Here is a 12639-nt window from a genome sequence, read left to right on the forward strand (position 1 = left end):
GACAGCGGGCAACGAGTCATCTGGCAGAACAGCGGGCACCGAGTCATCTGGCACGACAGCGGGCATCGAGTCATCTGGCACGACAGCGGGCACCGAGTCCTCTGGCAGAACAGCGGGCAACGAGTCATCTGGCATGACAGCGGGCACCGAGTCATCTGGCAGAACAGCAGGCACCGGGTCACCAAGCTCAACAGCGGGCAACGAGTCATCTGGGAGAACAGCGGGCAACGAGTCATCTGGCACGACAGCGGGCAACGAGTCATCTGGCACAACAGCGGGCAACGAGTCATCTGGCACAACAGCGGGCAACGAGTCATCTGGCACAACAGCAGGCACCGAGTCATCTGGCACGACAGCGGGCACCGAGTCATCTGGCAGAACAGCAGGCACCGGGTCACCAAGCTCGACAGCGGGCACCGAGTCATCTGGCACGACAGCGGGCACTGAGTCACCGGGCAAGTCAGTGGACACTGAGACATCGAGCACGTCAGCGGGTACCGATCCATCTAGCAAAACCGAGGGCACCGGGTCACCAAGCTCGACAGCGGGCACCGAGTCATCTGGCACGACCTCGGTCACCGAGTCACCGGGCAAGTCACCAGGCACCGAGTCACCGGGCACGTCAGCGGGCACTGAGCCATCTAGCAGAACCGCGGGCACCGGGTCACCAAGCTCGACAGCGGGCACCAAGTCACCGGGCAAGTCAGTGGGCACAGTGTCATCGGGCACCAAGTCATCTGGCACGACCGCGGGCACCGAGTCACCGGGCAAGTCAGCGGGCACCGAGCCATCTAGCAAACCGCGGGCACCGGGTCACCAAGCTCGACAGCGGGCACCGAGTCATCTGGCAGAATCGGGTCATCAGGCCGGATTGGGTCATCGAGCATCAGGGCATCAGGCTGGACAACGGAAGGCGGGTCCTCAGACAGCAGGCTGACCGGTTTGGATACTGGCAGGATGGTACTGGTTGGAAAGAATTTTCGCTTCTTCTTGGGTTTAGTTACTGGAGCACTGTAAGTGAATGCAGATCTGTAAAAGGATGGAGCAGCTGAAGACAGGGAAGAGCCGGAGGATGGAACAAAGGAGGCAGCAGTTGCTACAGAGGGCTTCTTTACAGGGTAAAAGGCAGGATAGGTGCAGCGAGTGGGAACAGGGGACTGACATGTGGTAGCCAGCAGGGTATACTGGGCTGTCACTGGGGGTCCTGTGGGAACTGGAGGAAGAGAGCTTTGAGCAGAGTAATGGTTAGAAGCAGGACTGGGTTGTTGCAAGCTGACTGAGGCTGGGTGTAACAAATCCGACCATGTCTGCAGTACTGGCTGAACAAAGCTCCGCTTACACAAAGCCTGTCTGGTCAAAGACTGCACTGCGTTTATACAATCCCTAAGCACCTGTTGTGAACATGCAGAATAATGCTCCAAGAAGCAATCCACATCATCCTCTAATAACCATACCAGGGACTCTACCTGGTCTGCACTAAATGGCGGCAAAAAGTCATCCCTTCCCTCAGGGGCTCCAGACAAAGCCAACTCTGCACAAACCTGAATCAATGGCTGCACCTCAGACAACTCTGTGCCCTGATCTACTAGGAAATGAGCGATCCTTATGCATTCTAGCAGCTGATCCCTGGTATACTCCTGCAGAGTCTCATAGGCATAATCTCTGTCATCAACGACTAGCAGACACAAATATACAACATCCTCAGGATGCATCCTTCACAACAATAAGCCAAGATGGCTTCACTGTGCAGCCACTTCTGGTCAGGACTGGCCTTGGTGTTGTTAGGGATCCGGATGTGACCAGAAATGTGTGGACTGACACAGGGAAGTAGCAGGCTTCAGGAACACAGGCGTAGTCAGGCTGGAGAGGTGGAATGGTCAGGCAGGCAGTAAGGTACTGTCAGGTGCCGCCTGGCAGTGTCTCTAGCAGCCCACAGCACGGATTTCCTCAGGGCGTGGGGTTTAAGTCCCAGCCTGCTATTCACCAGGGCCCCTGATGGTGGGCATGGACTTGGTGCAGACTGGAACCAGGTCGCGACCCCTGAGTGCGTCCGGCTGTGGTAGAGAGTACTGGCAGGGGAATGCAGGAACGGAGTCTGATGGGAAGAGGCAGGCAGACTTACTACTGGTGATCCGTGCGGGATGGATGGATCGTCGGGTGAAGTAAGCGTAGTCAGACAGGCCGGGTCAGTATCGTGCAGGCAGCGTGGTACAGGAGGAGCAAGCAGAGAATGCTCGGGGTCACAAGCCAGGTTCAGCAGGTAGCAGGCAGCGCGGTACCGAGGATCAGGCAGAAGGATGGTCAGGCAAGCCAGGGGTTCAACAGGAGACGGTAAGCAGAGGTCAGGATCAAAGCAGGGTCAGCAACGAGGCAGGAACACAGGATACCAGGTACAGAGGCTCATGGGAAACATACACCAAGGCCCTGATCACAGGCCTGGTCATTCCTTAAATACACCTCCTGCAATCAGCCCCAGGTGTTGGCTGACTACAGGAGTGAGCTTCTGGCTGCTGAGAGCACCCGCTGGTCAGCCCTGGTACTGCAGCCCACACGGCAGATGAGTCCCACCACCAGTGCTGAGTCCATTCCTGACACACTGTATTACTGAAGCCTACTTCAAACCATCAGACAAGAACAGTTATATCCCCACCGACAGTTGCCACCACCCACGATGGCTGGCCAGTATCCCCAAGAGCCAGTTCATGAGGATAAGACGCAACTGTACGGAAATTGAGACTTACCATCAAAAAGCAAAAATCCTTAGACAGAGGTTCATAGATAAAGGCTATACAGCTGATACTTTAGATCAGGAAATCGATATGGTGGCCCACATGAACAGACACAACATGCTTTCAGGACCACCCAAACAGAAAAAGGAGATGTTTTGCCCATTCATCACCCCTTATTCAATCCAACATAAAACGATACGTCATATCGTGAAAAAGAATTGGGATGTACTTAAGGCAGATCCGATTCTTTCAACAGCCTTGCCCCCAAACCCAGAAGTCATCTTCAAGAGGGCCTTACCTCTACGCCATACTATTGCCCCGAATATAACAGATCCCCCTTTACGCCCGAGTTTTCTCGGTAATCTTAAAGTTTTTTTTCCCTGCAAAAGATGCCAATTATGCAAGCACAGCAGGATGTCAAAGAGGAAGATAGAATCCTTTGCCTCTACAACAACAGGCAAGGACTATGAGATAACCACCTTTAACTCTTGTAATACACGTTATGCAGTATACCTCCTGGAATGCCCATGCCAAAAGCAGTATATAGGCCAGACCACCAGGAGACTTCGTGACCGTTTTCGAGATCACGTATATAATATCAAAAGGGGTTTCCGCGAACATTCCCTATCGAAGCACTATAGGGATTTTCATCATAGAGATCCCTTTTCCCTCAAATTTATAGGGATCGATGTGGTACAACATCACTGGAGAGGTTCAAACAGAAGCAGACAGGTCTCACGTCTGGAGACCAAGTGGATCTTTGAGATCAAATCTATGACTTCTTTAGGCCACAACGTGAAATTAGATTTAAACTGCTTCATCGATAACAGCTGAACCCCTACCCCTACACATGGTTAGACTATATACCTGGTAGCATGACATTAGGACCATTTAATAGAATATATTGCGTTTGGCATACGTATTTATTGATATAGCTTATGGTTATACTGATCTTTCTTTTATGCACTTTTTCTATTATCACTTGTTTTTATTATGGGCCATAATACTGTGGCCGCTATACTAGATTTTATTATGTTTTATTATGATTGTGTAACCTTTTATTTACACTTTATTTGTTAAATATCCTACTTTTAAGAAAATGCACCAATTTATATCATTTGTGATATCTACTTAACATTGCCAACAAGCCTGTGTTAGTTTTGCAGGAAACACCAGTAAAATGGCGACCGTGTTTCCCGCGCATGCAAATTTACCTATACGTCCTGGGGTAGGTAAATACCTTATCCCAGTTACTTATAGTACCCTCTGTTAGGCTGGGAAATTATGCCTGGGGATAGATTTCCAATTTATCTCAGCCGAGTACAAGGCACTATGTTATGCCTCCCCATCTTCAAGAAAATGGCGGCCGTTTGGCTCGTGCATGCGCAGTTTGGCGCGGTCTCACGCGACTTCCTAACCAACAAAATGGCGGCCAGAACACTCACGCATGCGCAGTGGGATGCGCAGCGGCCATTTTAGAATTGGGAAAAATCACCGAAAATATGGCGCTCGCGCAGTACGCTGATCTTCGGCAAGATGAAGCTGGCGTATTTGGGCGCATTTTTTCACTCTATACAGTGGGGATCGAAAGTTTGGGCACCCCAGCTAAAAATTTGTATTAATGTGCATAAAGAAGCCAAGGAAAGATGGAAAAATCTCCAAAAGGCATCAAATTACAGATTAGACATTCTTATAATATGTCAACAAAAGTTAGATTTTATTTCCATCATTTACACTTTCAAAATAACAGAAAACAAAAAAATGGCGTCTGCAAAAGTTTGGGCACCCTGCAGAATTTATAGCATGCACTGCCCCCTTTGCAAAGCTGAGAGCTGCCAGTGTCATGGATTGTTCTCAATCATCATCTGGGAAGACCAGGTGATGTCAGTCTCAAAGGTTTTAAATGCCCAGACTCATCTGACCTTGCCCCAACAATCAGCACCATGGGTTCTTCTAAGCAGTTGTCTAGAAAACTGAAACTGAAAATAGTTGACGCTCACAAAGCTGGAGAAGGCTATAAGAAGATAGCAAAGCGTTTTCAGATGTCAATATCCTCTGTTCGGAATGTAATTAAGAAATGGCAGTCATCAGGAACAGTGGAAGTTAAAGCAAGATCTGGAAGACCAAGAAAAATATCAGACAGAACAGCTCGCAGGATTGTGAGAAAAACCCACGTTTGACTGCACGATCCCTCCAGAAAGATCTGGTAGACACTGGAGTTGTGGTACACTATTCCACTATATAGAGATACTTGTACAAATATGGTCTTCATGGAAGAGTCATCAGAAGAAAACCTCTTCTACGTCCTCACCACAAAAATCATTGTTTGAACTTTGCAAATGAACATATAGACAAGCCTGATGCATTTTGGAAACAAGTTCTGTGGACCGATGAGGTTAAAATTGAACTTTTTGGCCGGAATGAGCAAAGGTACATTTGGAGAAGAAGGGGCACAGAATTTAATGAAAAGAACCTCTGTCCAACTGTTAAGCATGGGGTTGGATCAATCATGCTTTGGGGTTGTGTTGCAGCCAGTGGCACAGGGAACATCTCACGAGTAGAAGGAAAAATGGAATCAATAAAATTTCAGCAAATTTTGGATGGCAACTTGATGCCATCTGTGAAAAAGCTGAAGTTAAAGAGAGGATGGCTTCTACAAATGGATAATGATCCTAAACACACCTCAAAATCCACGGGGGATTACATCAAGAGGTGTAAACTGAAGGTTTTGCCATGGCCTTCACAATCTGCTGACCTCAACATAATTGAAAATCTATGGATAGACCTTAAAAGAGCAGTGCGTGACAGACAGCCCAGAAATCTCAAAGAACTGGAAGACTTTTGTAAGGAAGAATGGGCAAAGATACCTCAAACAAGAATTGAAAGACTCTTGGCTGGCTACAAAAAGCGTTTACAAGCTGTGATACTTGCCAAAGGGGGCAGTACAAGATATTAACTCTGCAGGGTGCCCAAACTTTTGCAGACGCCATTTTTTGGTTTTCTGTTATTTTGAAAGTGTAAATGATGGAAATAAAATGTAACTTTTGTTGACATATTATAAGAATGTCTAATCTGTAATTTGATGCCTTTTGGAGATTTTTCCATCTTTCCTTGGCTTCTTTATGCACATTAATACAAATTTTTAGCTGGGGTGCCCAAACTTTCGATCCCCACTTTATATGAGCAATGTGACGTCCGGCCTGCACGGCATCACCCCTACTGCAGACGTGTGTTTACACGAAACGCGTCTAGGAGAAGCCCTTGCACGCCTTGATGTCACGCCGCCGGATCAGGAGGTCCGGCGGCCACCCTTTGATTTCTGCTGGTCAGTGCTTTTTAGGTGCTTTTATCATTATTTGCAAGCAGCTTCCTACCACCACCCACAGTCTTTGTCATGTGTGTATATTCTGCTTAATTTGATTTAATAAACCTTTTAATCAATACTACACTATGAGCACCTTTATTCTCTATACCTGGCACTGAGCTTCCACACCTCAGCCCCAGCATTCCAGGCATCTGTGCAGACTTGAAGAGTAAGTACGTTATGACCAGACCGGTATCCTTATCACACGCCACTGAGTGACCACCAGGAGGATTGCATTACCAGGCAGTATCCACCCAGGACTCCAGGCTACATGTGATCTTGACATGCGCACTGAGATTGCGCTTCTGGTGAGTAGGCAATCTATATCTCTACATCAGGATACTAGGATCATACCGGCACTGATCGAAGTCCCTCACAATTTTTGGACTATTCACCTTACCTGATATTGCTTATTGGACATTTATTGCCATTTATTTATTTATCTGCTGAAGATAGGTTCAACCTGTTTATCACTTTTTGTAGCTCTGCAGTCCCTATTTTATTGATTTATACAGAAAGGTTTGTGGTTCCTTTTTAGTGCAATAGCTGCTTTTCAGAGTGCGCTCACTAACCTACATACAAACATTCTGTGTTTTATTAATAAAGATAAAAGTGATGTCATGTTACCTCCCAGAATCCTCCTCATATCTCCGGTCAGCAGGTAGGTCTAGTGATAGTCATATAGTGCAAGTCATCCATATCTATTCATTCTCCATCTTCACTGAAGCTGGAAATGGCTCCTCGTGACTGGGACAGAGTATTACAAGATATGCGTAGCAATCAGCACGTGACATTTTTACAAATATGTATATAATAAATACATAATACACAATTTGTACCTTTTAATTATTGAAAAAAATTTAAACTGCCTCCCAATTTAAAAAAAAAAAGAAAAATATGTGCTTCCCAGCTTGTTTCCAGTGCTTGGGATTCCAGGGAAGATTAGCAGTCTTCTAGTTATGGCAATGGATGGCTTGGAGGAACAGACTTTGTCGCTAGACCATCAGTCACTGGGCTGGGAGCGCACTCTCAGCGCAGAACAGTGAAGCCAGTCGATGCATGTATGTGTACAGGCAATGTTAAGGCCCACCCACCGTGCTGACGCATATGCACAGGGAAGAGATTAGCGCCTGACCCACTCAAAAAAAAAATGTTCAAAATGTGAATTGCTATGAATCCTGCTCCTGCCAAATGTGAACTACAGTGTCTAAATAAATAATATAAATAATGCTGTGAATTAATTATTAAATAAATTATATGGGTGGCTGAAAATGTAAAATTGTGCTTCCATAAATTAGGCAAAGTAATAAATAAATAAAATATTGCGGCACCAACCCGTTTCCCCCCTCCTTTTTTTTTTTTAAATATCAATACAGTGCCTCCATGTGCATATACAAATGTGAACCAAAATACACAATACTAAAGCCGTGATAAATATGCATACAAAAAGCAACACTCCAGCAGTGTTTTAGAATGTCCCCTTATTAATCATTTTTCCAGTCTCTCATAGATCAAAACTCTAAAACACGTGTGCTTCTCCAGTTCTTCTTGTATTACACTTCTTGTGCCTCATCCAGATCAAACGTGAAGATTCCCACCACCGTTCTCCAACACGCTCACCTTAAATGGTGGACCTGCCAAGTACACAAGTCACAAAACCATTTACGGGGTTCCTTTCCAGCTCCACCTGGTTGTAACTTCAATTGGGATAAATCCTATTATCCCTGGGGATGGACTTCCACATGAATGGGTGTATGGCCCTTTAAAAGAAGAAACCCCATGAAAGTGTTTTACTGACCTGGTGTACCTGGCAGGTCCACCATCTGAGGTGAGCGCATCAGAGAACAGTGGTCGCTGCATTCTGTAGAGAGCTCTGTGTTGTTTACCATCACAGGGCTCTTTTCTGCCATTCGTTCAGCTGATCAGCGGGTACTGGCCATAAATCATTGGCAACCCAATGATCATTGGAACCCGCTGATCAGCTACCTTGCGCACCCCCTACCCGAAAAGGCCGGATCACATACAGTATATGTACGTGATCTGGCGCAGCAGGGCCATTCTGCCGCAGTAAATCTGCGGTAGGCGGTCCCTAAGTGGTTAAAGAACGTATCCTGACAGCTTAACCGCTTTAGTACTGGGCACTTTCACCCCCTTCCTGCTCAGGCCAATTTTCACTTTCAGCACTGTTGCACTTTAAACGACAATTCCGCACTGATAGGCACTGATAAGGTTGCACTAGTGGGCACTGATGAGGCTACATTGATGAGGCTGCACTGATGCGCACTGCTGAGGCTACACTGATGGGCACTGATGAGGCTACACCGATGAGGCTGTACTGATGGGCACTGATGAGGCTACACCGATGAGGCTGCACTAATCAGGTTGCACTAGTGGGCACTGATGAGGCTACACTGATGATAGTTATTGACAAGGTGGCACTGATAGGCTGCACTGATGGATAAAGATTGGCACTGATGGGGCTGCACTGATATTCTACACTGATATGCTGCACTAATGGTGCTATATAAGTACCTGAAATAAAAAAATGATCAGTGCCCTGATTATCACAGTAAACGTCCCGTCAAAAGAAAGCCGGTTATTGTGTCCCTCGGACACGGCTCATCACCAATCAGGGTAAAGAGCCAATGACGTTGGCTTTTTACCATGTGATCAGCTGTGTCCAATCACAGCTGATAACCAGCATTTGATTACTTGTGATCAGCTGTGATTGGACACAGCCGATCACATGGTAAAGAGCCAACGCCATTGGCTCTTCACCCTGATCACCGATCGCCATGCTGCGCAAAAGTGACATGACCGGGAGGACGTCATATGATGGCCACCCAGATGGATGAAAGGCCCACCCAGCCGTCAATCTGCTATTGGCCGGGCAGAAACCAGGTAAATAGGCTGGCCAAGGTTTCCTGCAGAACTCTCGGGGGATAGCAGGGGCAAGGAAACAAGTTATACTTGGAAAATTGCTTAATAGATCAAAATATAGAAACGCAATAAGATGCATCAACAGCACACCCTTTACCACTGTGCAACGCCAGCAATTTGAAGGGTAAGTACAGCCAACAACAAAATAGGCAATAAATACTATTTATTGTTATTACAGTTTTTGCCTTGCTGTAAAATATAACATTGATCAAAAACTACAAGAAAGTGTTTTGTTTTTTTTTTTTGTTTTTTTAAATAGAAGTTATTTTAAAACACACCTCCAGGCAGCTATTAAAATGCACCCTTTAATCCAGTTATGTATCCATTATAGGTAATATCACAACACAGCCAGTATAAATACCAGAATCTGTCTTCACATTAGCTTCCTTTAGAGCAGGGGTCTCCAAACTTTGTAAGCAAAGGGCCAGCTTACTGTTCTTCAAGCTTTAAAGGGGCCAGACTGTGGCCGGTGGGGGTAGAGAATGTCCTGGCGTCAATAGGAGTAAGCAATGTCCCATCATTGGTTTTAGTGAAGGAATAGTTCCCCATCGTTGGTGTCGGTGGCAGGAATAGTGTTCCATCTTTGGTGGTAGGAACAATGCCTCATCCCTGGTGCCAGTAGAAGGAATAGTTCCCCATCGTTGGTGTTGGTGGCAGGAATAGTGTCCCATCTTTGGTAGCAGGAACAGTGCCTCCTCGCTGGTGCCAGTAGAAGGAATGGTTCTCCATCGCTGGTGTTGGTGGCAGGAATAGTGTCCCATCTTTGGTGGCAGGAATAGTGCCTCATCGCTCGTGCCAGTAGAAGGAATAGTTCCCCATCGTTGGTGTTGGTGACAGGAATAGTGTCCAATCTTTGGTGGCAGGAACAGTGCCTCATCGCTGGTGCCAGAAGGAATAGTTCCCCATCGTTGGTGTCGGTGGCAGGAATAGTGTCCCATCTTTGGTGGCAGGAATAGTGCCTCATCGCTGGTGCCAGTAGAAGGAATAGTGCCCCGTGGTTGGTATCAGTGAAAGACATAGTTCCCCATTGTTAGTAGATGGTATAGTACTCCATCGTTTGAGTCCGTCTGAGGAATATATACCCAAGGGCCAGAAAAGGCAAGCAAAGGGCCACATCGGGCCATAGTTTGGAGACCACTGCTGTAGAGGAACACTTAGCTAAGGAGGGGGAAGGGGCAGCACTGAGCACATCATGGCTGTATAACTGTGCTCAACATTGTCAGTCCAACCTTGTCATGATGCTTACAGGAGAGGAGTGCACATGGGTGACCTGATGACTTTGGTTCTGCCCCTTCATTGTATAAACAGCAGGCAAAAAGCAGAGGGGTACAGCAGACATCATTTTTTTTCCACAAAACAGGTAGATGGGCTTTAGCTGTGCACAGGAGGCTTCCATCTTTAAGAATAATGAAGGACGTACAGGTGGGTCATATAGCTGGGCTCCTGAGATTATATACTTTGAGTTTGGCTGTGGAGAAGGGGGCACTCCAAACCCAATTTGACTTTGGCTTCACGTTGTTGTCCCACCATTAACTGAAATGGGTCACAGTGCATCTAAACATGTACAGTATCTAAAAAACGTCCAGAAGGGACCGCTATTCCAGTAAGAACCCTTTGAAGATATTTCGTGTCACTACCCGTTGTGAATCTAGGAAGTGAGGGAAAATCTCCCCAACCATGGGTCTGTGTAAAGATACACAATCATTGGTTTCTTGAAATTCATACTACAGTGCCTTGAACAAGTCTTCCTCCCCCTTGAAATGTCCCCCATGTTGTCATGTTACAATGTATTTATTGGGATTTGATGTGATAGATCAACACAAAGTGGCACATAATTGTGAAGTGGAAGGAAAATGAGAAATGGTTTTCAACATTTGTGACCAATAAATCTGTGAAAAGTGAGGCGGCATTTGTATTCAGCCCCCCGGAGTCAATACTTTGTACATCCACCTTTCGCTGCAATTCCAGCTGCAAGTCTTTTTGGGGATGTCTCTTTGCACATCTAGAGAGGGACATTTCTGCCCATTCTTCTTTGCAGAATCGCTCAAGCTCTGTCAGATTGGATAGAGAGCATCTGTGAAAGCAATTTTCAAGTCTGGCCACAGATTCTCCATTGGATTTGGGTCTAGACTGTGACTGGGCCATTCTAACACATGAATATGCTTTGATCTAAACCAGGGGTCTGCAACCTTTAAGACATAAAGAGCCACTTGGACCCGTTTCCGAGAGGGAAAAAAAGACTGGGAGCCGCAAAACCATTGCAACATTTAAAACAAATCCGACACTGCATATATTGCAAAAAACGCTCTGGTCATGAAGGGGGTTTAAGGGCCCAGTAAGCAAAGGGTTAATCAGGGCCACAGTGTATCGTCATAATCACAATCATAGCCTTAGGTCAGTGGTGGGCAACCTTTTTTTTCGACTGAGCCAAATCTCGCCAAAACCACGATTGAAATTTATTTTGAGAGAAACATTTTTAAAACTGAAAATACATCCCCCATATAGTAATTCATCCCCCATATAGTAATTCATCCCCCATAGTAATTCATCCCCCCTATAGTAATTCATCCCCCATAGTAATTCATCCCCCCTATAGTAATTCATCCCCCCTATAGTAATTCATCCCCCATATAGTAATTCATCCCCCGTAGTAATTCATCCCCCCTATAGTAATTCATCCCCCATAGTAATTCATTCCCCATATTGTGTGAATTCACTTACCTTTGCTCCGCGCGTTCCTCTCGCTGGGTTCCCGCGCCGTTCTGGTCTTCAGGGCGGACTGTGAGAGGAGTTCGTCACGCTGCCCCGCCTACATCCGGGCTGCCCCGCCTACATCCTGACAGCCAATGTTTGCCAGCGGGCGCCCGGCACACAGAAGATCTGCATTAAAAGAGCCGCGGCTTGCCGACCCTATTGCCTGTCACCTGGTGGGCAGTGTGCTCCGGAGCCGCAGGAAAGGTGAAAAAGAGCCGCATGCGGCTCCGGAGCCGCGGGTTGCCGACACCCGATCTAAACCATTCCATTGTAGCTCTGGCTGGATGTTTCGGGTCGTTGTCCTGCTGGAAGGGGAACCTCCGCCCCGGTCTCAAGTCTTTTGCAGACTCTAACAGGTTTTCTTCTAAGATTTCCCTGTATTTGGCTCCATCCATCTTCCTGCTGCCACCACGTTTCACGGTGGGGATGGTGTGCTCAGGGTGAGGTGCAGTGTTAGTTTTCCCCCACACATAGTGTTTTGCTTTTAGGCTAAAGAGTCCAATTTTAGTCTCATTGACCAGAGCACCTTCTTCCACGTTTGCTGTGTCCCCCACATGGCTTCTCGCAAACTGCAAACGGGACTTCTTACGGTTTTCTTTCAACAATGGCTTTCTTCTTGCCATTCTTCCATAAAGGCCAGATTTGTGGAGTGCACGACTAAAAGTTGTCCTGTAGACAGATACTCCCCCGAGCTGTGGATATGTGCAGCTCCTCCAGAGTTCCCATGGGCCTCTTGGCTGCTTCTCTGATGAATGCTCTACTTGCCCAGCCCGTCGGTTTAGGTCATAGGTCTTTAAACTATGGCCCTCCAGGTGCTGAGGAACTACAAGTCCCATGAGGCCTTGCAAGACT

Source organism: Staurois parvus, unplaced genomic scaffold (genome assembly GCF_062004578.1).
Source record: "Staurois parvus isolate SC_StPar_1 unplaced genomic scaffold, SC_StPar_1.0 ptg000132l, whole genome shotgun sequence".
Lineage (NCBI taxonomy): Eukaryota > Metazoa > Chordata > Amphibia > Anura > Ranidae > Staurois > Staurois parvus.